Genomic DNA, 21,989 nt, shown 5'->3' on the forward strand with positions numbered 1-21,989 from the left:
GTAAAAAAAGGCTAGGCCTGAACCATATCCTGCCCAGTCTGATTCATTTGCACACATTGAGATGCTGCAGAAATCCATGGTACTTCCACCTCCTTTTCAGGCAGAGGCAAGGTATGGTGCCTGACTTTTTCACATCTGATGAGACTGTTCATGCTGAAAATATTGAGATTGGGAAACATAGAGTGATTATTTCAGAGGGACCGGAGGGCATTCCTTAAATCCTTGTGTAGGAATAAGTGGCTGGTATTTTGAGGTCTGCCATGATTCTGACATACCCCGTTTTGTTAGGGCAGATGTCCCCACTTAGGAAAAAGAAACTGAAAACTAAAAGACCAATATAATACCATCTTGTCTTTGAAACCACCTTCATTCTTTTTGTCATATCCCCCCCCCCCCTCTGAAAAGGCAACATGAATCTTCTGTGGAGGAGGAGGAATCTGATTCTGATGAAGATTCTTTAGCTTATTCATCACAAATCCGTTCTCTGTGTCCACTTGCTTCTGATGATATGGACATCTTGTCCCATCTTCCCACTGAAGAAATATAATTTGGGGAAACTATTACTAAAATAATGCAGTACATCTGAGATTCAAAACAGGGTAGCTGATGTGAAAGAGATACTGTAATTTGTTGGAAGTAGGGCACCTATGCCCATCTCCTGTTCTTGCAGTCTTGGAAGTCTTCCTTTTGATGCCTTTGCATCCACTTTGACTTCTCCTGATTCACAAGCTCCAGCACCAAGAAGCCTAATAGGTTTTATATCTTTGATGACCTTAAGTTTCTTATAAAAAAAAAAAAAAAAAATCCCATAGCCAATCCTTCTGCCTTTTCCATTTCCACTGGCAAACCTACAAAACTTCTGCCAGCAGCTAGTGTTTTGCCATCCAACAGCAACAATAGGGCCACGGACAGGTATGAAAAGAAAATTTATACTTCTGCCAGTCTTACTTTCAGGTTACCAAATTCAAATCAGAAATGTATCTTTTACCTATATTAGGAGATCTCAAGAAGACCATAGCTAAACCTGAAGCCTCCGATTCTAAGCAACAAGCTATTTCTGTGCTTTGGCAAGCTACTCAAATTGCTTGGCATTCCATTAAATGCAGTTGTGATGCTGCTGAGGCTTCTTCCAGGGCTGTTAACACTGGAGCAGGTATTAGATTTGCTTGGCTTAATCTGCAGTCCCTTGCAGAGGCTGTAAAGTCCAAATAGTTGCATTCTTCCCTTCATAGCTACCTTTTATTTGAACATTTTACATCAGCACTTTCAAGACTCTGCAAGAGAAGGGCAAAATAATGCAGGACTTTAAAAAGATGTTTCTCACTTCCATGCCCGGATATTAAAGAAATTACCAAGTTAAGTCCATTTTCATTGTCCAGGGATCAGAAACCCTCTCAGAGAGGCAAGAAACAACTCCGGAAAAGATTTCACATTGAACCTACCAGAAACTCCAGTTCTGGAAAATCTCTTTTTCCAGACAAGTCAGCCTGAATACTTCCTCCCTCCCTCGTCTGACCAGGAATTCCTTTATCAAAAAGGTTAACCGTCTTCCTTCAAACCTGGGAATTCATCACTACCGAAAATAAGTATTATCTGTCATTCACTGAGGTTACACAGTGTCTTGGAAGGAAATCTCCTCGAAGAGCATTCCTCCTCCTCTCTTGCCTCCTTGACCAAGATACTACAGGACGTGTACCACACCAGCATCTAGGAAGAGGCTTTTATTCAGGACTCTTTCTGGTATCTAGAAGAGAGGGTAGTTTGAGACGCATTCCTGGTTTATCTCACCTCAGCACCATTCTGGGGGTGCCATTTTTCAGGATGTTATCACTGCAAGCTCTTATTCTTTTTGTACTTCTTCTGGTCTCCCTAGACTTACAGGATACATACTTGCACATCCCCATTCATTCCACCTGTAGAAAATTCCTTAGGTTCTCTGCTTGTTCATCACAATTTCAGTTCTCTGCTTTACCATTCAGTTTATCTACTGCTCCCAGGGTCTACACACAGTCTCTCATCTCAGCAATTGTTTTCTGCAAAGATCAAGCAATAAAAAAATTTCCATATCTGGGTATCTTTCTCATACAGGTTACCTCTCGGGACACACTGTACCTGCACCTAAATTTGAGTTTCACTCTGGGATTCACCCTCGCTCTCCAAAAATCTCTTACCTCCTTCCAGGATCTGATCTTCCTGAGTTGCAGACTGGATACTCAGATGGCTTTTCTCCCTCCAAGAGAAAATACAGTCCTCTCCAACTTCTAGTCTGTTCTCTCCCTTTGGTGTACTCCTGCAAGGGAAAGCTTAAGAACCCTAGAATGCATGACAGCAACTATTCCAATGGTTCTCTTTGCCAGACTACACACGAGAAGGATCCAGTGGTACCCGAAATCTCTCTGGTTTCAGTACTGCCATCCACTGGATTTTCAAATTCCTGTCTTGAATTTTCTGAAGACAGAGTTATGGTGGTGGATATCACAGATCCATCTGAATCTGGGCCTTCCTTTTTGCCCACCTACTCCCAACTGGGAACTGCACACAGATGTATCAGACCTGGCCTGGGGTGCCTGGACAGGCTTTTCATCAGTACAGGGCTAATGGTCCCCTGCAGACTGTGGGGGAAGCATATCAGCATCAAAAAATGAGGGCTCTGATTCGAGAGTTCTGGTGTTTTCTCACATTTGGAAACTTGGCCTTGAGGATTTTCTCAGATAACACCGCAATAATGTGGTATATCAACAAACGGTGGAGGACAAAGTCCTATCAGCTGTGCAGACTAGCTGTTGTGGCATGGGATCAAGCTGTAAAGGCAGATCTGTCCCTTCAGGTGGTAAACATCTCAATAGACAATGAACTCGCAGATTCTCTAAGCAGGTACATGGAAGACCCTCACAGGTGGATGCTAAACAGGGAGGTCTTTCTGGACCTACTCCACAGATTGGGTATTCCTCAAATAGACAGATTTGCTTCCACTCTGAACTGATGGCTCAAGCTGTTTTGCTCTAGGACTCCTTGTCCTTGGGCCTGGAGGACAGTCGCCATATCTTTCTCTTGAGAAGGGAAGTACCTCCGTGCCTCCCCCATCTCCCAAAGGTTCTACTGAAGTTCCAAAGGGACAGACCAAAAGTCTTGCTCATGCCTCCTTTCTGCCGTAGGCAGCACTGGTTGCCCTTCTCCAACTAGTCTGGGGCAATCACTGCAAGTTACCTTACAAAGTGGACTTCTTCACAGAGAAAAAGGGCTCCCTGCTTCATCTCAACCAAAAGACTCTCAACCTGACACTGGATGATTGGATTCTAACCCTTGCAGATACCAGTTCTGTGAGGACTTGCTTGAGGTACTTCATGAGGCGAGAAAACCTACTACTAAAGTTCCATCGCCAAATGGAAGAGATTTTTTATCTGGTATTATAAAAAGAATGGTGAGGCCCCATTCAGGTGAGGATACCAGCTATTTTGCCCTACTTGTATGGGTTTTCCAAATCTTGACTCCCCTACTCTTCTGTTAAGACATACATGTTAGGTAGTTCGATCTCACCTTCATTTTTACATATGGGTTCAGAGCCGATCCTCTGCTTCGACTCGGCCGATTTACAAGCTGGAAGACTTCTGGTTGGCTTGTGGGTAAGCAGGTATCCCATGGTGCACCAGTACAATCCCCAGATCTCGTTTGCCGCGTCGACGAGTTCGGTTGTGCTTCTCTTGGCTCTGGCTACGTTTTTTCAAAATTCTTCATATTGTATCACGTTTAATGCTTTATTATTGTATATTTAGCATTGCTAATATATCAGGCAGTTGATTTGCTTGCCTTTTTTGAGTGCAACTTAGTTTTATAGTTTATTGGTATCCTGTGTGCCAGTTAAGTTTAGGGGCTGTTGCGCATTTTTTGGTTTAGGTAGAGTTTTTGGCGGTTTTCCGCTCTTAGTCAACAGGGGCTCCTGTTGTCTTGTCGGTTGTTGTTCTGACCTTTTTTGGTCACCGTTAACATTAAGTGTCCTGCTATTTGGACATTGTTTTGGAGGAGATCCGTTTGTGAAGTTACTAATTGCAAGTTTATTATCTGTTCCTAAGAATAGAAACTTATTGTGTCATTTACAGTTTCTCTCGTGTGCTTGAGCTTTTTTTTCGGGTCTGTTTAAGTTAGAAGACCCAGTTTCACTACACCAGGCTAGGCCCGTTTAAGTTAGAGGACCTAGTCCTCGTGTAACTCCTTTAGCTAGCTTTCTCTATATCGGGCTAGGCCCGTTTTAGTTAGAGGACCTAGTCCTCCTTTCCTTTCTCTCTTTCTCCTTTCAATCTCACTGGAGTGTGTGTCTGTGTGTGTCTGTGTGTGTCTGTGTGTGTCTGTGTGTGTCTGTGTGTGTCTGTGTCTAAGGAAAGTAAGGAGCATAAACCTTCGGGGTTCAAAAAGTGTATGAAGTGCTCCTAAAAGATGTCCTTAACGGATGGCCACAGTAGCTGTTTCTACTGCCTAGGGGCCATCCACTTAGAAGAGTCGTGTTTGTTCTGTCATGCTTTCTCTCCTAGAGTTTTACAGGAGAGGAAGAACAAACTCATACTCAAGGGTCTATTGAAACCATGCTTTGAGGAAGCACTATTCAGCTCTTTGACTTCCTCTAAGTCTGGGAAATCAAAATCCTCAAAAAGGCCTTCTCTGGCACTGGCTGGTGTCTCGGAGCCACCTCCTAAACAATCGAGACAATCAAAATATGCCTCCTCGACTCCTCAGCCTTCGGAGCTGAAGGAGAGCATCATGGTGGTATCAAAGTCGGTTACAGGAGTTTCGGAAACGATCTCTGAAACAATTGATACAGTAGTTGACTCTGCTACTCGGAGCCGGTCTGTAAGCTCTCTACCGGTGTCCGTTACAATTAGGTCTCCAGTGCCCCCCCAAGTCAAGATCCCCAACTATGTCTTCCAGATCTTCCAGGACCCTTTCAGAAGAAGATGTGGAGAGGGTAATGCTGAGACTCCTGAAGTCGTCTGCCTTGCCCAAATTATTGTTGGCTCTGACCCAGTTGGCTCCGGAGCCACTTGACCCAGCTTTGCCCTTGTCTGCTATTCCTTCTCCGAGCCATACTGGCCTTTGGAGCCACAGTGCTTGGTGACAATGGAGGAAATGCCGGCTCCAACTCACATTGTTGCTGCCTTGGAGCCGGGTTTGGTTCTGATATTCAGTGGCGTCCATCATGTCCAAGGGCCGAAGCTGCCCTGTCGGCACCGACAGGGAGGGTTGGAATCTATCTTCTTCGGTTCCGAGCCTTCCTCTCAAGGCTTTGGCCAGGGTGAGCTCGGACCCTGCATCGATCTTGGAGCCAACAGCTCTGGCTCCGGTGCCAACCCGCGTCTCCTAGGAGCGAGGGAGGTCTTCGGAGCCAGAGAGGTCAGAGTTTGAGATGATGAGGAGCGTGCTGTCTCATTCTCCAGCACCTACCACTGGCATCGGCACTCTTCTCCCGAGAGCACTCACTTCAGTCTCCGCCCCTACTCTCTCTGGAGACAGCAGAGACCCACAGCCTCAGGAGCCATCAGCTGGTGGCCCCCACTCTTCCGAGGCTTCCCCAGAATATCCTTCCAAGGAGCTTCCCCGGAAGAGTTTATGTAAGAGGAAACATATTGACTCCCAGGATGAGTCTTTGACATCGGACACTGACCTCGAGGAGTCGGAAGGGTCCCCCAAGTCATCCTCTGATGATGTCTCCTTTGTGGACATTTTAGAAATCCTTAGGCAGAGGTGTGACTGGCCCATTGTTAACCCTTCGAGGGAGGTCTTCGGAGTACCTGAAGGCTTTTGGGTCTCAACCTTCTGCCTCTTAGGTATCTAAACCTTTTGATGAAGTAATGGATCTAGTCAGTCGAAAGGTGTGGGATACTCCTGACACCGTGGAGCCAGTCCCCAGGAGACCAAATAAGTTCTTGTCTGTCCCTCCTGGTAAAGAGTTCTTGTCTAAAGGTGTTCCTGTAGATGCCATGGTGGTGGCGACGGCCATGAAAAATAAGTTAGCGGAGACCTCCTCATTTGTTCATCCGCCAAACAAGGAGTCTCGGCAGATGGCCAGATTTGGAAAGTGTATTTTTAATTCAGCGGCTTTTACCCTTCGATTGTTGAACTATCTCACGCAGTTCACGAGGTTGCAGAGGGATCTCCTCAAGGAGTTAGGAGTTTCCATACAAGGTGCGTGTACTGAGGTAGTTCCTGACAAAATTTCTAGTCAGTTGTCCACCTTAAATTCTGTGGTTAGCTCCTCCATGCGGCTTATATCTGCTATATGTTAGATCATATCTTATATGCTGCAGATGGAGCGAGTAGAGCAGCGGGCTCCGGAGTTGACGTGAGGCACCACTCCTGGATGCGTTTATGTAATTTTGCGGAACCGTTTGTCTACTTTCACCAACGCCCCGTTTGATGGATGTTCATCGTGCATACAGCTGCAGTCATAACAGATGGGTTCTCCTGCTGTCAGGCGGGTCCTCGGTCGGCCGAATTCCAAAGTCTAGGTCCGGCGTCTGTTGTCGTCGCCTCTTCCCTGACGTCAATGTGACAGGGGTATAAAAGAACCAGCCGACGCCATTTTCTCCAGTCTTTCTTGCCGCGCGGTGCCCGAAGCAGAAGCAGTTCGCAAGTGCCGGTCGGCCAGCTCCTGAGATTACAAAAAATTTGGAACCAAAGTCTTCTTAAAAGCCAAGTACCCCATTGGGGAAACTTTTTCTTGCCTCAGACCGATGTCAGACAAAGTTAATAATTGTATTTCTTGTGGGAAGCAAATACTGCATAAGGATTTCCATTCCCTCTGTATACCTTGTTTAGGCCCAGACCACGACGTCTCGGTCTGTCGCTTTTGTGCTACTTTCAACAAACGCACTATTAAGCGTCGGGCGGAGTTCGCCCAGCATTATTTTGGGAAAGCATTTAACTATACTATGTCGTCGGATACTCCGACTCCAGTTTTGTCTAAAAAACGCAAAGACAAGGACCGACACTCGAGGTCCGCGGCCTCTACCGACACCACGCCAAAGCCGACTACACGTGGTCTGGTTCTCAGTGAGGCGCCTACGCAGCCCCTGATTACCAACAACACATCTTTGGCGGTGTCTCCTGTACCCGAGGTCGCAGGCTCCTCGGCCCACACCCTGACTACAGATACCGAAGCCACGCTTGGCGTTGAAACACAGAATGTGGATAGGTCCACCTCCACTCAAGGTGTCTTCAGACCTTCCTCTTCTTTCTCCATCAAGGCTTTCACCAAGTCTAAAGCTACGAAGCACCCTAAGAGACCAGCTACGCAGGGCCCATCTCCAGGCCCCATGCCTAAGAAACAGATGCTTAAAATGGCTGAGGATTTAATTACTCTAATCAGAGGTTCTCAGCCACCTCCGGACAAAAGACCCAGAGTGGAGGAAGATTCCCCCTCCTCTGATCAGGGCTCCATTATTTCAGAGCACTCTGATTATCAGGAACAGTCTTACTCCCCTTTTGAAGACTCTGATGCAGAGGAATCTATTCCTTCTGTATCCCCCCCCTGAGAATTACTCATTTGGTGAAACTCTGCATACCTTAAGGGAACACTTTCACTGGGAAGGCCAGGATTATTCAGATTCCAAGAAAAGGCTCAGGGAATTTCTTTTGTTACCCTAGCACAGGCCTCTGGCTATACCTCCTGTCCTGGACATCCTAGATGATGTTTACTCGGAGGCCTGCCTTAACCCGGACTCTCTTCCTCCAGCTCCATTTAAGCCTGACAGGTACTACAGGGTTCCTGACTCACACCAATTTCTATACAAAAGCCATGCTGCTGACCTAGAAACCGTCTCACAGGGGCCCAAGGGAGTTAAGGCCTCCATTGCCAAAAACCCATTGCCTTCCGAGAGAGATTCCAGATCCTTAGAAAGGTGGGGAAAAAAGGTATATACCTCGGCTACCTTATCCATGAGGGCCTTAAACTGTCAGTTTCATATGCTAAAATACCAACAGTTTCTGTTATCTCAATTGAAATGTAAAATGTCACAACCTGAACAACCAGACGTGAAGGAGTTGCAGGATTTGATGCATAGTGCAGATGTGGTTTTGATGCTCTAGAGGCCTCATGTAGAGCTGCTGTTACAGGCTCAGTCATACGTAGGCATGCCTGGCTCAAGGAACAAGCCTTGCCTGATCATGTCAAAGCTAAATTACTAGACGCCCCTCTGCAAAAGGATGTACTATTTGGGGCAAATGCTGAGGAAGTATTACGGAAAATGGAGGAAAAGGCTAAATCAATGCAAACTGTGAAAGAATTTCTGCAGGTTCAACCCCCACGTTTTAGTAGAAATTGGCCTTCCAAAAACTGGTCCTTTCCTGCCACAGACAGACCCCAAAGAGGCAGATACAGGCGCCCGAGGGGCAGAGGACAAACACAAGGCCGTACAGAGGCAGACAATGGCAAGCTCCTACACAAAGAGGTGGTGAGGACAACTCTCAATCTTTCAGAAAGCAAAACCAATGACTTTCCCCTTTGCATGCCAACCAGGTCTCAAATGGCAACCCCCTTAGGAGGAAAGCTGGCACTATTCTCAAAAAATTGGCATATTGTCACAAAGGACAAATGGATCCTGAACATTATAAACAGAGGCTACAAATTCCATTTTCATACCCTTCCAAAAATGAAAGGCATGCCAAACCTGCCACACAATCAAAGGGCAGAGACACAAAAGCAAATTTCAGGTCTTATAAACATGAAAGCTTTTCAAGAGGTTACCTACACACGAACAAGGTCAAGGTTTTTATTCCAGGCTATTTCTGGTGCCAAGGAAGGGAAAAGATTGGAGACCTATTTTGGATCTTTCCATCCTAAACACATTCCTACTTGTACCAAAATTCAAGATGCTCACTCTACAGCAACTTCTTCCCATGCTGGGCAAGGAGTCTTGGCTGGTAACATTGGACCTCAAGGAGGCATACCTGCATGTCCCAATCAGACAAAATTGCAGAATATACCTCAGATTTCTTGCAGGTTCAACCCATTATCAATTCTCTGCATTGCCCTTTGGTTTATCTACTGCGCCCAGAGTATTCACAAATGCCTGGCATCAGTAATTGCCTACTGCAGACTTCAAGGGATACAAATATACCCTTATTTGGACGACTGCCTGATCCAAGCGGACAGCAAGCACATTCTTCTGAAACATCTGGCTTATGTAATAATGTTATTAAACTCTCTAGGATACACAGTCAACAAAGAGAAATCAAGACTAATACCCTCTCGGAAGATAATTTTCCTGGGTGCCAATTTGGACACAAACACCCAGATGGCCTACCTCATGCCAGAGAAGCAGGGGCAACTAATTCAATATTTCAGAACACTGGCAAATTGCACCAGGCTGACTGCAAGGAAAATCCTGCAGGCTCTGGGATTCATGGCATCTTGCATCTTACTAATCCCATGTGCAAAGCTGCATATGAGAAAACTACAATGGTACCTAAAAAACATATGGTCTCAACACAGCCACAGTTTGGAAACAATAATACCACTAATTCCATGTCTGCAAAAGGAATTTCTGTGGTGGTCTCAAGCATGCCAAACAAACACAGGTCTTCCATTCAGCAAGCCTCAAGCAAATCAAGTCATCACAACAGACACCTCGGACTACGTCTGGGGGCGCACATGACAGACCGGTGCATTCAGGGCAAATGGACCCAAAAAGAAAAGCACCTTCACATCAATCAAAAAGAAATGCTAGCAGTGATAAATGCTATTATAGCTTTCAAGGACCTTCTACAACCAGGCCAGCTATTGATAAGAACAGACAACACCACAGTTATGTGGTACATAAACCAGCAGGGAGGAACACATTCTTATCCCCTATGCAGACTGGCCATGTCACTTTGGAACATGGCCATGGACTTACAAATGGAACTACAAGCACAGTACTTGCCAGGCAAGGAAAACACGCTGGCAGACAACCTAAGCAGGAATATGACAGATCCACACGAATGGAAGTTGCATCAAGTTTTTACAGAAATAATCCAAGAATGGGGAAGGCCAGACATAGATCTCTTTGCCTCCCACAAAAATCATCAATTGACAAAATTCTGCTCAAGGATCTTCCATCCAAAGGCCTGGAGAGTGGACGCTCTCTCTTTCAGTTGGACATCAGTGACAGTTTATGCCTTCCCACCTCTTCCTCTGCTGCCCAAAGTCCTATTGAAGACCAGAGCAGACAGACTAAAGATGATACTCATTGCTCCAGACTGGCCAAGGCAACACTGGTACCCACTCCTGAGGAGCCTGACGCATTCCCCACCATGGACCCTGCCTCTAATGCCTCTTCTTCTGACTCAGCACAGCTTCAAAACTCTTCACAGTCCGCTGAAAACTCTCAATCTAGCCGCATGAAAGATTCCTTAGCATCGCAGCAGGCCCTGCTCTCCAAGGAGGTGCAGGATGTCATTTTGGAGGCCAGAAGGCCATCAACTAGAAAAGCTTACTCTGCAAAATAGAAACATTTTTGTGTTTGGAATGAGAAAAAGGGCCAGAATCCTGGAAAACTGAATTTACCTCAAATACTACAATATTTGGCTGAACTGCTAAGCAGTGGACTTTCGTTCTCCTCCATCAAAATCCATGCCTCAGCCATTTCTGCAGAATACAACACTGATCCACCTTTATTTTCTCACCCTCTATTAAGACAGTTCCTCAGAGGGGCTAAGAATTTAAGACCTCCAAGAAAACAACCAATACCTGCTTGGGATCTTAATTTCATTCTGGAAAAACTGACTTTGCCTCCTTTTGAGCCAGCTGCCTCATCAGATTTACAATATTTGTCCTGGAAAACAGCTTTCCTTCTGGCTATCACTTCAGCTCGTAGAGTTTCAGAACTACAGGCTCTTATGACTGTACAGCCTTTTATCATCTTCCATCAGGACAGAGTTTCATTACGTACCAACCCGTCCTTTATGCCTAAAGTGGTATCCAGGGTAGCTTTAAATCAGGCCATACATTTACCTACTTTTTATCCTAATCCTCAAAACAAAGGGGGAGAGATTACTGCATTCCTTCGACATCCACAGACAACTGCGTTTTTATTTGGACAGAACAAAACCTTTCAGAAAATCAGAACAGCTTTTTGTGGCCTATGTGGTAGGAGCTCAAGGAAAGTCAATATCCAAACAGACAATTTCAAAATGGATAGCCCACTGCATACGCTTTTGCTATTCCTTTCATGGCAAAACTGTACCTACAGGCATTAGAACTCATTCGACCAGGGCCACAGCCACCTCTGCAGCCTTCCTCAGAGGAGTTCCTACCAAGGATATTTTAGAAGCAGCCACTTGGAGTTCTGTGCATACCTTCTCCAAGCACTACAACCTGCCATTCTACTCCAAATCTTGAGCAGGCTTTGCCACTGCAGTCTTGCAGGGCATTTTGGCTCCTCCTAGCTCCACCTAGTGCCTACCACCCCTTTCTTAGCTTTGGGATTCTACCCATCTGTTATGACTGCAGCTGTATGCACGATGAACATAGTACAGTTTTGTACCTACCATAAATGTAGATGTTCGAGTGCTAATACAGCTGCAGTCCAGGTTTCCCTCCCTCCTTCCCCTCTAGGGGTCTTCTTTTATGGTGTATTTGCTTGCAACTACTGTTTTTTTGATTATATTGCATTGCATTATTACATAATTTTATGTATTGCCTTCTTTCTGGGGGCACCTGACATCTGGGGCAAGAAAAACTGAAGAAAATGGCGTCGGCTGGTTCTTTTATACCCCTGTCACACTGACGTCAGGGAAGAGGTGACGACAACCGACGCCGGACCTAGACTTTGGAATTCGGCCGACCGAGGGACCCGCCTGACGGCGGGAGAACCCATCTGTTATGACTGCAGCTGTATTAGCACTCAAACATCTACATTTATGGTAGGTACAAAACTGTACTTTCCTCATTGTTTGGTTCCAAGGTGAAGGAAACACTCACTCGGTGTGAGCAAGAAGGAAAGACGCTCTCTGCCGTGGGAGTGCGTTTTACTGTCCCTTCCAGACCATACCCCAAGGGTCAAAGGGGCGGTAAAATGTGGTTCAAGAAGTCCCAGAGGGTCTTTCCCGATGCACAGGGTGAATCCTCCTTCAGAGGCAGAGGAGGAGGAAATGGCAGACATCACTTTAGAGGCAGGGGTGGTCTGCAATATCAACAAGGCCGTGATTCCTTTCGAGGACAGCCTTATCAGCGCTCCTGATGTGGAGCCCGATTGTGCTTCTCTGGGGCCGGTCGGGGGTCACATTTCTTTGTACCAAAAAGCCTGGCTAAATATCACCCAAGACAAGTGGGTACAAAGAGTTGTTACCAGAGGCTATATCATACCCTTTTCCCTATCACCGTTTCTTCCCAAAAGTCCCACCCAATCTCAGGGATCAGGCAACTGTGGAGATCTACAAGTTGCTCGCAAAAAGAGTCATCCAGCCCATCCCAGCAGACCAGATAATATCCGGAATTTACTCCAGGTTCTTTTTAGTTCCAAAACGAACCGGAAATTGGAGGCCAATATTGGACCTCAGCAGATTGAATGAACAGGTGAAGAAGGACAAGTTTCGGATGGTAACACTGCAGTCTATACTCCCATTGTTAGGGAAAGACTTTTGGATGTGCTCTCTGGATCTTCAAGATGCCTATTACCACATAAAAATGGACAAGGCGTCCAGAAGCCATCTACGCTTCCAGCTGGGAGCCAGTCACTATCAGTTTCGCACTCTGCCCTTTGGTCTCACCACAGCCCCCAGGGTGTTCACCGAATGCATGGCAGTAGTGACAGCTCACCTGAGACGTCAGGGATTCCAGGTGTTTCCGTATTTGGACGACTGGCTCCTTACCGCCCCCCACCAGGCATCTACTCATTCAAAAAAGGGACGCCACGATTCAGCTTTGTGCTCGGTTAGGGATCTCCATAAATTGGAAAAAATCTGCATTATTGCCCTCTCAGTCTGTGATTTTTATAGGCGCAGAGGTAGACACAGTGAACATGACAGCTTGTCTCCCCGCCAAAAGGGCACAGAACTTGTCTCCCAAGTTCAACGCTTTCTCCCGTTGCAAAAAGTCAAAGCGAAGTGGGTTCTTCAGCTCCAGTGGCTTCTGTTTTCCCCTGTGGTCCTTCCAATTTCTTCCACTGAGTCATCCTATCCTGCTGACGGAATCTCATCCTATCCTGCTGATGGAATCATGCAAGAAGGACCTTCGTTGGTGGATAGCTAAGCTGCATTTGATCACGGGTGCCCCCTTTGTTCCGGCCCAACCCATTGCCACTGTGACCATGGATGCCCCCCAGATTGGGTGGGGGCATTATCTCGGCAGGACTGTCCAAGGCACATGGCAAGAACACGAGGCTCATCTGCGTATCAGTATTCTGGAGATGAGGACGGTGCTTCTGGTGTTGCAAGCACTTCAAGACCTTTTCCTTCTAGGGACAATTGCGATACAATCAGACAACATGTCGGTGGTGTGGTATATCATCAAACAGGGCGGTACCAGATCTTACCCACTCTGTCGAGAAGCCATGCGAGTTTGGGAATGGGCAAATTCTTCCCAGCGCATTCTGGTTGCAACGCACATTCCAGGGACGACCAACGTGACAGCCGACAAGCTCAGCCGGGCAATCCTAATGCCTCACGAGTGGTCTCTGAAACGGGAAACAGTGGATCAGATTTTCCAGAAATGGGGACAGCCTTGCTGTGACCTTTTTGCCAGTCCAGTCAATACCAAATGCAGCAGCTATTTTTCCATCATTCCCCCTCCGGGGGAGTCTCCCAGAGACGCTCTGGCTCACGATTGGCCCATGGGACTTCTGTATGCTATTCCTCCAATCCCTCTCATTTCCAAAGTGATTCAGAAAGCCAGTTGGCTGGGAAGCAAGTTGATCCCTCATTGCTCCTTACTGGCCTCATCAGGTCTGGTTCCCCTTTTTCGAGCCTCTCCTCCTGGACGATCCTTGGATTCTGGACTCAGCTTCAGATCTATTGACTCACATGTCGGGTTCGCTACACCCCTCAATCCACACCCTCAAATTGACAGCATGGCTGCTCCAATTCCATCCATAGTCAGGCTTAATGATGGTTATCATCTTCAGTGTCACATATTCTTATGTCATCCCGTAAACCCTCATCTAGGAGGCTGTATGGCAGTAAATGGAAAAGATTTTCTATTTCGGCACAGAGAATGAATATAGATCCATACACTGCTTCCATTCCTGTGATTCTGGATTTTCTGTCTGAGCTTTTTCAACAAGGCTCGGCCGCTGCCACTATTAGAGTACAATTGGTGGCGATTTCTCATTCATTTAGGTTTTCCAGATATCAATAAGCTATGCAAGACTTTTTTGAAAGGGGCCACTCTATTGAGACCACCTCTGCAAGAACCAGTGGCTTCTTGAGATTTAAATTTTGTGTTGTCCAAATTGACTTCTCCACACTTTGAACCTTCCCACTCATCTTCTCTAAAATTTTTGTTTTGGAAGACCTTGTTTTTGGTAGCCATCACATCAGCTAGACTGGTATCGGAGCTTCAGGTCTTGTCCATTAATCCACCGTATTTGATTTTTCACTAAGACAGGGTGTCATTACGTACTTATCCCTCCTTTGTTCCCAAAGTTTATTCTAATGTTACTTTAAACTAATCATTAGTACTCCCAGTTTTCTTTTCTTGCACTGTAATGCAGCTGAATACCGTTTTCATCAGCTAGATGTTCATAGAAAACTACGTTTTTATCTACCGCGGACTAAGGCTTTCAGTAAGTCAGATCAATTGTTAATTTCCTTTTCTGACTCGAGATTGGGCTTACCAGTTTCTAAAGTGACACTATCTAATTGAATTTCCAGTTGTATAGCTTTTATCTATAGCTCAGAAGGCAAACCCTTACCCTACAAGGTCAAGGCTGCTCATTCTACCAGATCGCTGTCTACCTCTGCAGCCTTTCAAGCCAGGGTACCACTTGATAATATTTGTGCAGCAGCTACATGGGCTACCCCTCACACTTTTATTATACATTACGAATTGGATTTGACATCAAGGGGTAGAGCATCCTTTGGCTCCATGGTGCTCAAGAGCATTTTCCAATGAACCACCCAAGAATAAGGCGCTAGGGACGCTGTCCCATATGTAAAAAGGAAGGTGATAATCGGACTACCTAACATAAAGTAGTTATGTACTCACCATAACTTTCCATGTTGGTAGTCCATCTCACCCTTCATTTTTACCAACCCACCCTCCTGCCCCCATCCTGGAAGATCTGGAAGTAATAATTTGGTTGCCCTTGGTTGGAGACCCTTTAGTATTGGTTGTTTTTATGGTTGTTATTCTAGTGAGCAGCAAACAAGATCTGGGGATTGTACTGGTGCACCATGGGATACCTGCTTAGCCATGAGCCAACCAGAAGTCTTCCAGCTTGTAAATCGGCCGAGTCGAGCCGAGGATCGGCTCCGAACCCATATTTAAAAATGAAGGGTGAGATGGACTACCAACATGGAACGTTATGGTGAGTACAAAACTTATTTTTATCTGCCATCTCATCCTGCATGCCTCTTAATCTACCCATGTTTTTTACAGTTGAAGTCAAACAGTTTCTAAAGAGCCTCCTTCACTTGAGCCTGCCTGTGAGGTTATTAAAATGCCCCAGCTCCATCCCCCTGAATCTCATTTTCATTTTTTTAAAAAAACTCACCTTACCACCTTTTGAACCTTAAAGTTTTGTACTTGTAAAACTATTTTGCTGGTGGTCCTGAACTCTTCTAGAAGTGTCTCAGAGCTTCAAGCCCTTACGGTTGTCCCTCTTTTTCTGATTTTCCATAAGAATGTGGTTTCTCTGCGGGCAAACCCGTCTTTTGTGCAGAATGTGGTCAGTGAATTGTCTGTTAAGCTGGACATTTATCTACCTTCTTCCTAAGCCCACAGAACAGAGGTGAGAGACTTCTGCACTCCTTGGATGTACACAGACCAACTAAGATTTTACCTTGATAAGATGAAAGACATTTAGGATGGCAAATTGGGCAATCCAGTGTCTAAGCAGCCTATTTCTAAATGGATCTCCAAATCCATCTCCTTCCATTTTCTTCTGTTATTCCTATCATGGTAGGTCTTTGTCTTCTCCACAGAAAACAGATTACACCAGAGCAATCTGTTCATCTTCTGCTTTCTTCAAGGGCATTGATTCCAGCTTGGTCTTCTGCAGACACCTTCACTAAACATTGCAGAGTGGTTTCCTTTTGTACATCAAGGACTTCTTTGCCAGATCTGTATCTCTTGAATTGGTAGACACCTCTAATGTCTCTGGTCCATCCACCATTTCCAGTCTCTAAGCTTTGGAGAAACTTCCTGTAGTATTGCAATACTGCAACAGTGATCTAAGGAAGGACATAGTACAATTCTTTAAGAACTTACCATAGCTGTAGATGTCCTGTTGCAGTATTACATCCCTCCCTCCATCCCCCTTTTTGTTTGTATGCATCTCTACACTCTGTGGACCGGGAGAGAGCAGTCCCGTCTTCCCTCTTTTTAGACTTTGTTTTTTTGTATATCTGTTACTCAGGCTTCTTGGGGATCTTATGACTTTAGATAATCTCAGGATCTTACATTCCTGTGTCTGCTAATATACCCCTACACCCACAGGCCTAGGTCATATATGAGACGGATGAGCATAGAGGTTTTTAGCTTTGGTATGCCAGCCAAACATCAGGTTTCCTTAGCAAGATAACCCAATAGTATTGGAATACTGCAGCAGTGATCAGTGGTATATCTATTGTTATGGTAAGTTCTTACACAGCAGTACTTTATCCCCTTGGTGAATGTGAAGCCAGTTTCTGCTTTTCTCTTTTCTCTGTTGACAAGAACAGTCCAGTCTGCTTCTTCACTTCACTGTAACGTATATTAGCCTTTTTCTGGAAATGTGGTGAATATCTGTTCTTGACTTGTTAGACAACCACTTTGTTTTTTTTTTGTTTGTTGTTTTTGTTTGTTTACCTATGTTAGTTTTCCAACAAAGTAGATGGTATTTTGGTGGTACATTTATGGCTAATCATCTTTCTTTACAGAAACTTTCTTATCCTTGTTTCGAGTTGAACAGAAATGAATACAGCAAGCCCATTTACCAGCCTAGCTCTGGTGCCAGGTGTGGTCATAGATTTGTTGGGCTTGACACAGTCTGTGTTGAGTTCCCTTTCCTCCTGGGGCTTTGGCTCATGGGTCAGCTGCAGGACTTTACTGTGTTGATCTAATATTGAGGTTTTCAGGGTCAACTCCTTCTCGTCTTTGACCTCTGCTTTGGATTAATTGCCTCGTTGGCCCTAAGCTCAGTGGCAGGATTCAACATTGAATAGCTTGGCTTCAAGGATCATTTCTTTGTCTTATGATGCTAAGCTGCATCATTGCCAAACTCTTTATGTGCCAGTTTCATACTTTTTTGGGAGATCTGTTTTCTCTGAGGCATGTCTTTAATACTGAGTCTTTGGCATCAAACCCTCTTTGGGGGCTGATTTATTAGTGCTGTAATTCTTTCTGTGCTGGACACTTCCTGGTGCCTGGGTGACTTTTGGAGTTTAGCTCCTTGGTAGCAGTGCAGGTTGTTTATCAGAGTTGACTGATCACTGCCCCAGCATCGTCCCAGTATCCTGATGGTGGGCATTTCTTCTGTCTTCGCCTCCAAGTTGGCCGTGTTTAATTTTACAGGTGTGTACTTTTAAAACGGTTACTCTGAGTGTCATAGATTTCATGGACAATGCAAGATCATTCAGTCAGGACATGTAATAAGTCATTACCTGCCTCAGGCTTTACCTCTTTTTCTCAAGGAGGGACAGTCCACAGAATACAAATGTAAACTTAAGAGCACCCATCCAGTCATCAGAATTTACTTTGTCAGAAGTTATTGAATCACATTGTTTAATCCAGAGAAGAAATTTGTTCCAGAGGAGGGGGTTGATCGGTGATGAATCTGTCATGTTCTGTTCATCTGCTGATGAAGTTCAGATTTCTATTTTTACTGTTAGCTGAGCTGTTTGATTTATTAAGATAAAAGATGTCAAGGGCCACGGGATTTCCAATGGTGTTTGTAGGCAAGGCATGTATGCCCTCCCTGTCCAGACTCTGTAAGACACAGAGTACAGAGAGAGGGCTTCTAGCTGCTTCTGGTAACTAAGGGTCTTTAAGACCAGAGCTCTTTTAGGTAGAGACCTCTGTGGCTTTTCAATTTGATGTATCAAGTTTTGTGCTCTGTAATGAGTTTCATTAGTGCTGAGTATAGGAGTATTCCAAACAGATGGGTTTTCACAGCTGAAGTCCAGCCAGGGTGGCAAAGCTTCACTTTCCCTGGATTGTATGTCCAATATATGACCTCAGCTTACAAGCAATGGGGTGTATAGGTAGATTTATGAGTGTAAATGCTTTGACAGTCTTGCTGCCAGTCAAACATAGGTATTACACCAGTCTGACTGATCTTTGCATAATTGTTGGTACCTTGGCTACCAAATAAAAACAGGTAAGTGCTCCATTGCCGGATCTTCCTTTACTCATATATAAATTGTTTTGCCGTGTGTGTGTGTGTGTGTGTGTGTGTGTGTGTGTGTGTGTGTGTGTGTGTGTGTGTGTGTGTGTGTGTGTGTGTGTGTGTGTGTGTGTGATGTCAGCTAGGAGGGTTAAGTGTGACTGTGGTAGGTAAATTCCCTGCAAAGACCTCCATAACCAGTATCTACTCTGCCTTGGCACGGAACACTACTACAAGGCTTGTTCTGTTTGCCAATCTTTTGTGACCAAGACTTGGTGTTCCCATTTATCTTTGTTCAGCACCTTCTTAGAATCCCAACATCTTAAGCATTTGGCCCACTCCAAGATGGTGGAGTCTGCCTCCCCAGACATAGCACCTTCCCACAAGAAATAACTCAAGAAGCCTAGGCTTGAAACTCAGTGTGCCCAGTCTGGTTCTGACCCACGTACAGAAGTTACAGAAACCATGATACATCTTTCCGTACCACTGAGAACCTCTAGTGTGACCCTTCCAGAAACCAGTATGACATTGGAGGGTCATACAGATGAAAAGACTGTTTTTACTGAGAAGGGGGACCTGTGAATTATCATTTTTGAGTGACCAGAAGTACCATGCAGATTTTAGTCTGGGAAGAGATTCCTGGAATGCTAATTGACATATATCGGGGGGGTCTGAGCCACTGCACTTGATTAGGTGGACCTCACACTTAAGAAAAAATGACAGAAGGTAAAACATGTCCCTTCACCCCCCCCCCCCCCCCCCAACTAGAGAGGAATGGATGGACTTCCTTTGCCCTCCTTGAAACCACCTTCTTTGTCTGCTCCACCACCCCATCTGACCCACAGAAAATATGTTGATTTATCTTACCCTGAAGAGGAAGATGCCTCTGACTCTGTCCATTATCTGGCGTACTCCTCTCAAATCCACTTCCCTGCTCAAGTGTCTTCAGATGTTGAAGACTCCATCTCTCCTAGCTCCCCTGTGAAAGAGGAAGAGGCTTCTTTTATGGAGACTATTTTAAACTTGATGAAACATTTTTGAGTGGGAGTCTAGATAGTTTTCAAAGATGCGGAAATGGCACCATAGTCTCTTGGAAGTGGGCACTCTTGCCCCTTCACATGTCCCTCCTGTTGTGGAGGCCTTTTTGAATGCTTTTTAGTCTATCTCTGCAGTTCTTAATTTGCAGCCTCCTACTCCTAAAAGACCAGACAGGTTGTACAAAGTTTCAGATAAACTTAAATTCTTTAAGAACCTTTTGGCAGATCCATGTATAGTGACTCTGTCTCCTTGGGCAAACCTAAATTGCACCCCATTGCCAATGGCCGCCCTTCGAATAAGGACAGTAGGACCATATATAGGTAGGGAGAGAATGGCTTTACTTCTACTCTGGCTTTCAAGACTATTACTTGCCAGATACAGATGACCAAATATTTGTTGTCCATGCTCAGCACTTTGAACAAGGTAGTAGTAGAGTCCAGGTAAGGGGTCAGAGTCCAAACAACATATTCTGTCTCTGGTTAACCAAGCCACTCAGATGGCCAGACACAGTATAAAATGTAGTTACGATGTTGTAGAGGCATGCTAATGGTAATGTCATGTGTAGTTGTGCATGACTGTCCAACCAACCTATGCCAGAGGATTTCAAAGCCAAACGCATAGATTCAGCCTTAGATAAGAATCTTTTATTTGCCCCTCAGACAGACAGTTTATTTAAAGCCTTACAGGAGTAAGGCAAAACTATGAAAGACTGCAGGTGTTTTCTGTTTACCTCTGTATCAGGTTACCAGTGGAACTACCCTGCCAAGCCCACTTCTTTTATAGAAGAGTCCAGACCACTTCAAAAACACAAGAAGGTGCCCAGGAAGAAATTTCTCAGAGAAACCATTGTGTATTTTCCGAGGCCTCACCCCACCCCACCCATACTGCCCTTACCCCTCTCCAAAACACTAGTTCAGTCCATTTCAAATTAGGAAAAGATCACCATGGACCAGTTCATGCTTTCTAGCATGCAGAAGGGTTAGGTCAAGTCTTAGATGGAAATTTCTCCCCACAATCATCTGCAGCTTCTTCCACCTGTCCTCCAGGAAATACAGGCCCAGGGGACAGCAGAACCACTGCATGATAGATTTGTTGGAAGGGGTTTTTACTCCAGACTGTTCCTAGTTCCAAGAAAACTATGACAGTGGAGACCCATACTGGATCTCTCCTTCGCCACAGGCACACCTGTGTTCTCTGGATCTAAAGATGGCTATCTACGTATTCCCATTTTCAACACCTGCAGGAAATTCCTCACGTTCTGTAATGGCTCATCTCACTTTCAGTTTACTGCTTTGCCTTTTGGTCTTTCCCAACCCCAAGAGTGTTCACAAACTGTCAGTAATAGCCTTCTGCCGAACTTAGGGAATTCAGATTTTCCTTACTTAGACAATATGCTGATCCAGGCTAGCTTGCCTCAGATCTTAGTGTAACACGTACAGTTCACCCGCAACTTTTGCAGTTGAGGTTTGCTATCAACTACAAAAATCCCTACTTTACACTAGTTCCTGAGCTGCAGATTGGACACCAAGAAGATGCAGGAGAACCTGCCTTAGAAGAAGGTGCAAAGCCTTACAGCTTACTTCCATTCCATCTCCTCCCTTGACACATGCTTAGCCAGGGAGTTTATAAGGGCCCTAGATTTCATGGTAGTAACCATCTCAATGTTCCATCTAGCCTGGTTGCATATGAGAAAAATTCAGTGGTACCTGAAAAACAGTATGGTCCCAACACTGTCATCCAGTAGACACAGAGATCCCTCCTCATGCCTCATCTCGGAGATCTCATGGTGGGTGGCCCAAGTGAATCTCAATCCAGGGGTTCCCTTCAAACCACAGACTGCAGCTCAAGAGATGTGCACTGATGCCTCGGATGAGGCCTGCAGGGTTTGGACAGGAACCCAAGAGTCCAGGGCAGGTAGAAGCTCAAACCCGAAAGAGTACATCAACCTGAAAGAGATGAGAGCGCTCATCCAGGCACTTCAGGTATTCTCATACATCTGAAAACTAAGCTGTCTTCGAGTATTAATGGACAACACCACTGTTCTGTGGTACATAAGCAGTGAGGGACCAGATCATACCAATTATGCAGACTAGCACAGATTGCTTGGGAGCAGACTACCCAGAGGAACATGTCTGTACTTGTGTACGTTCCATCACAGGACAACTTTCTAGTAGATTCTCATTAAGCAGGTCCATCAAGGACCCTCACAAATGGACCCTAAACAGGCAGGTCTTTTGGGACATTCTATATAGGTGTAGAACACCTCAGAGAAATGTATTCATCTCAGAGAGCAACAGACAGCTCCACCCGTTTTGCACCATGACTCCTTGCCTCCTCAACCTGGAAAACAGATGCGTTCTCTTTTCAGTGGACAGAGAAGTTTTGTTTATCCTTTCTGTCCACTCCCATTAATTCCGTAAGTATTGCTAAAAGTCCAGAAAGAAAAAAATCCATATCTTT

General features: G+C 45.2%; 1 protein-coding gene across 1 annotated transcript in view; it reads left to right on the plus strand.

The window, feature by feature from the left end:
- The window catches only part of PSMA6 (proteasome 20S subunit alpha 6), a 502,474-nt gene that overhangs the window by 471,314 nt on the left and 9,171 nt on the right, over nucleotides 1-21,989 (plus strand). The window lies entirely within an intron of this gene.

The sequence above is a fragment of the Protopterus annectens genome, chromosome 6.part0, assembly GCF_019279795.1.
Source record: "Protopterus annectens isolate FY-2018-M chromosome 6.part0, PAN1.0, whole genome shotgun sequence".
Lineage (NCBI taxonomy): Eukaryota > Metazoa > Chordata > Ceratodontiformes > Protopteridae > Protopterus > Protopterus annectens.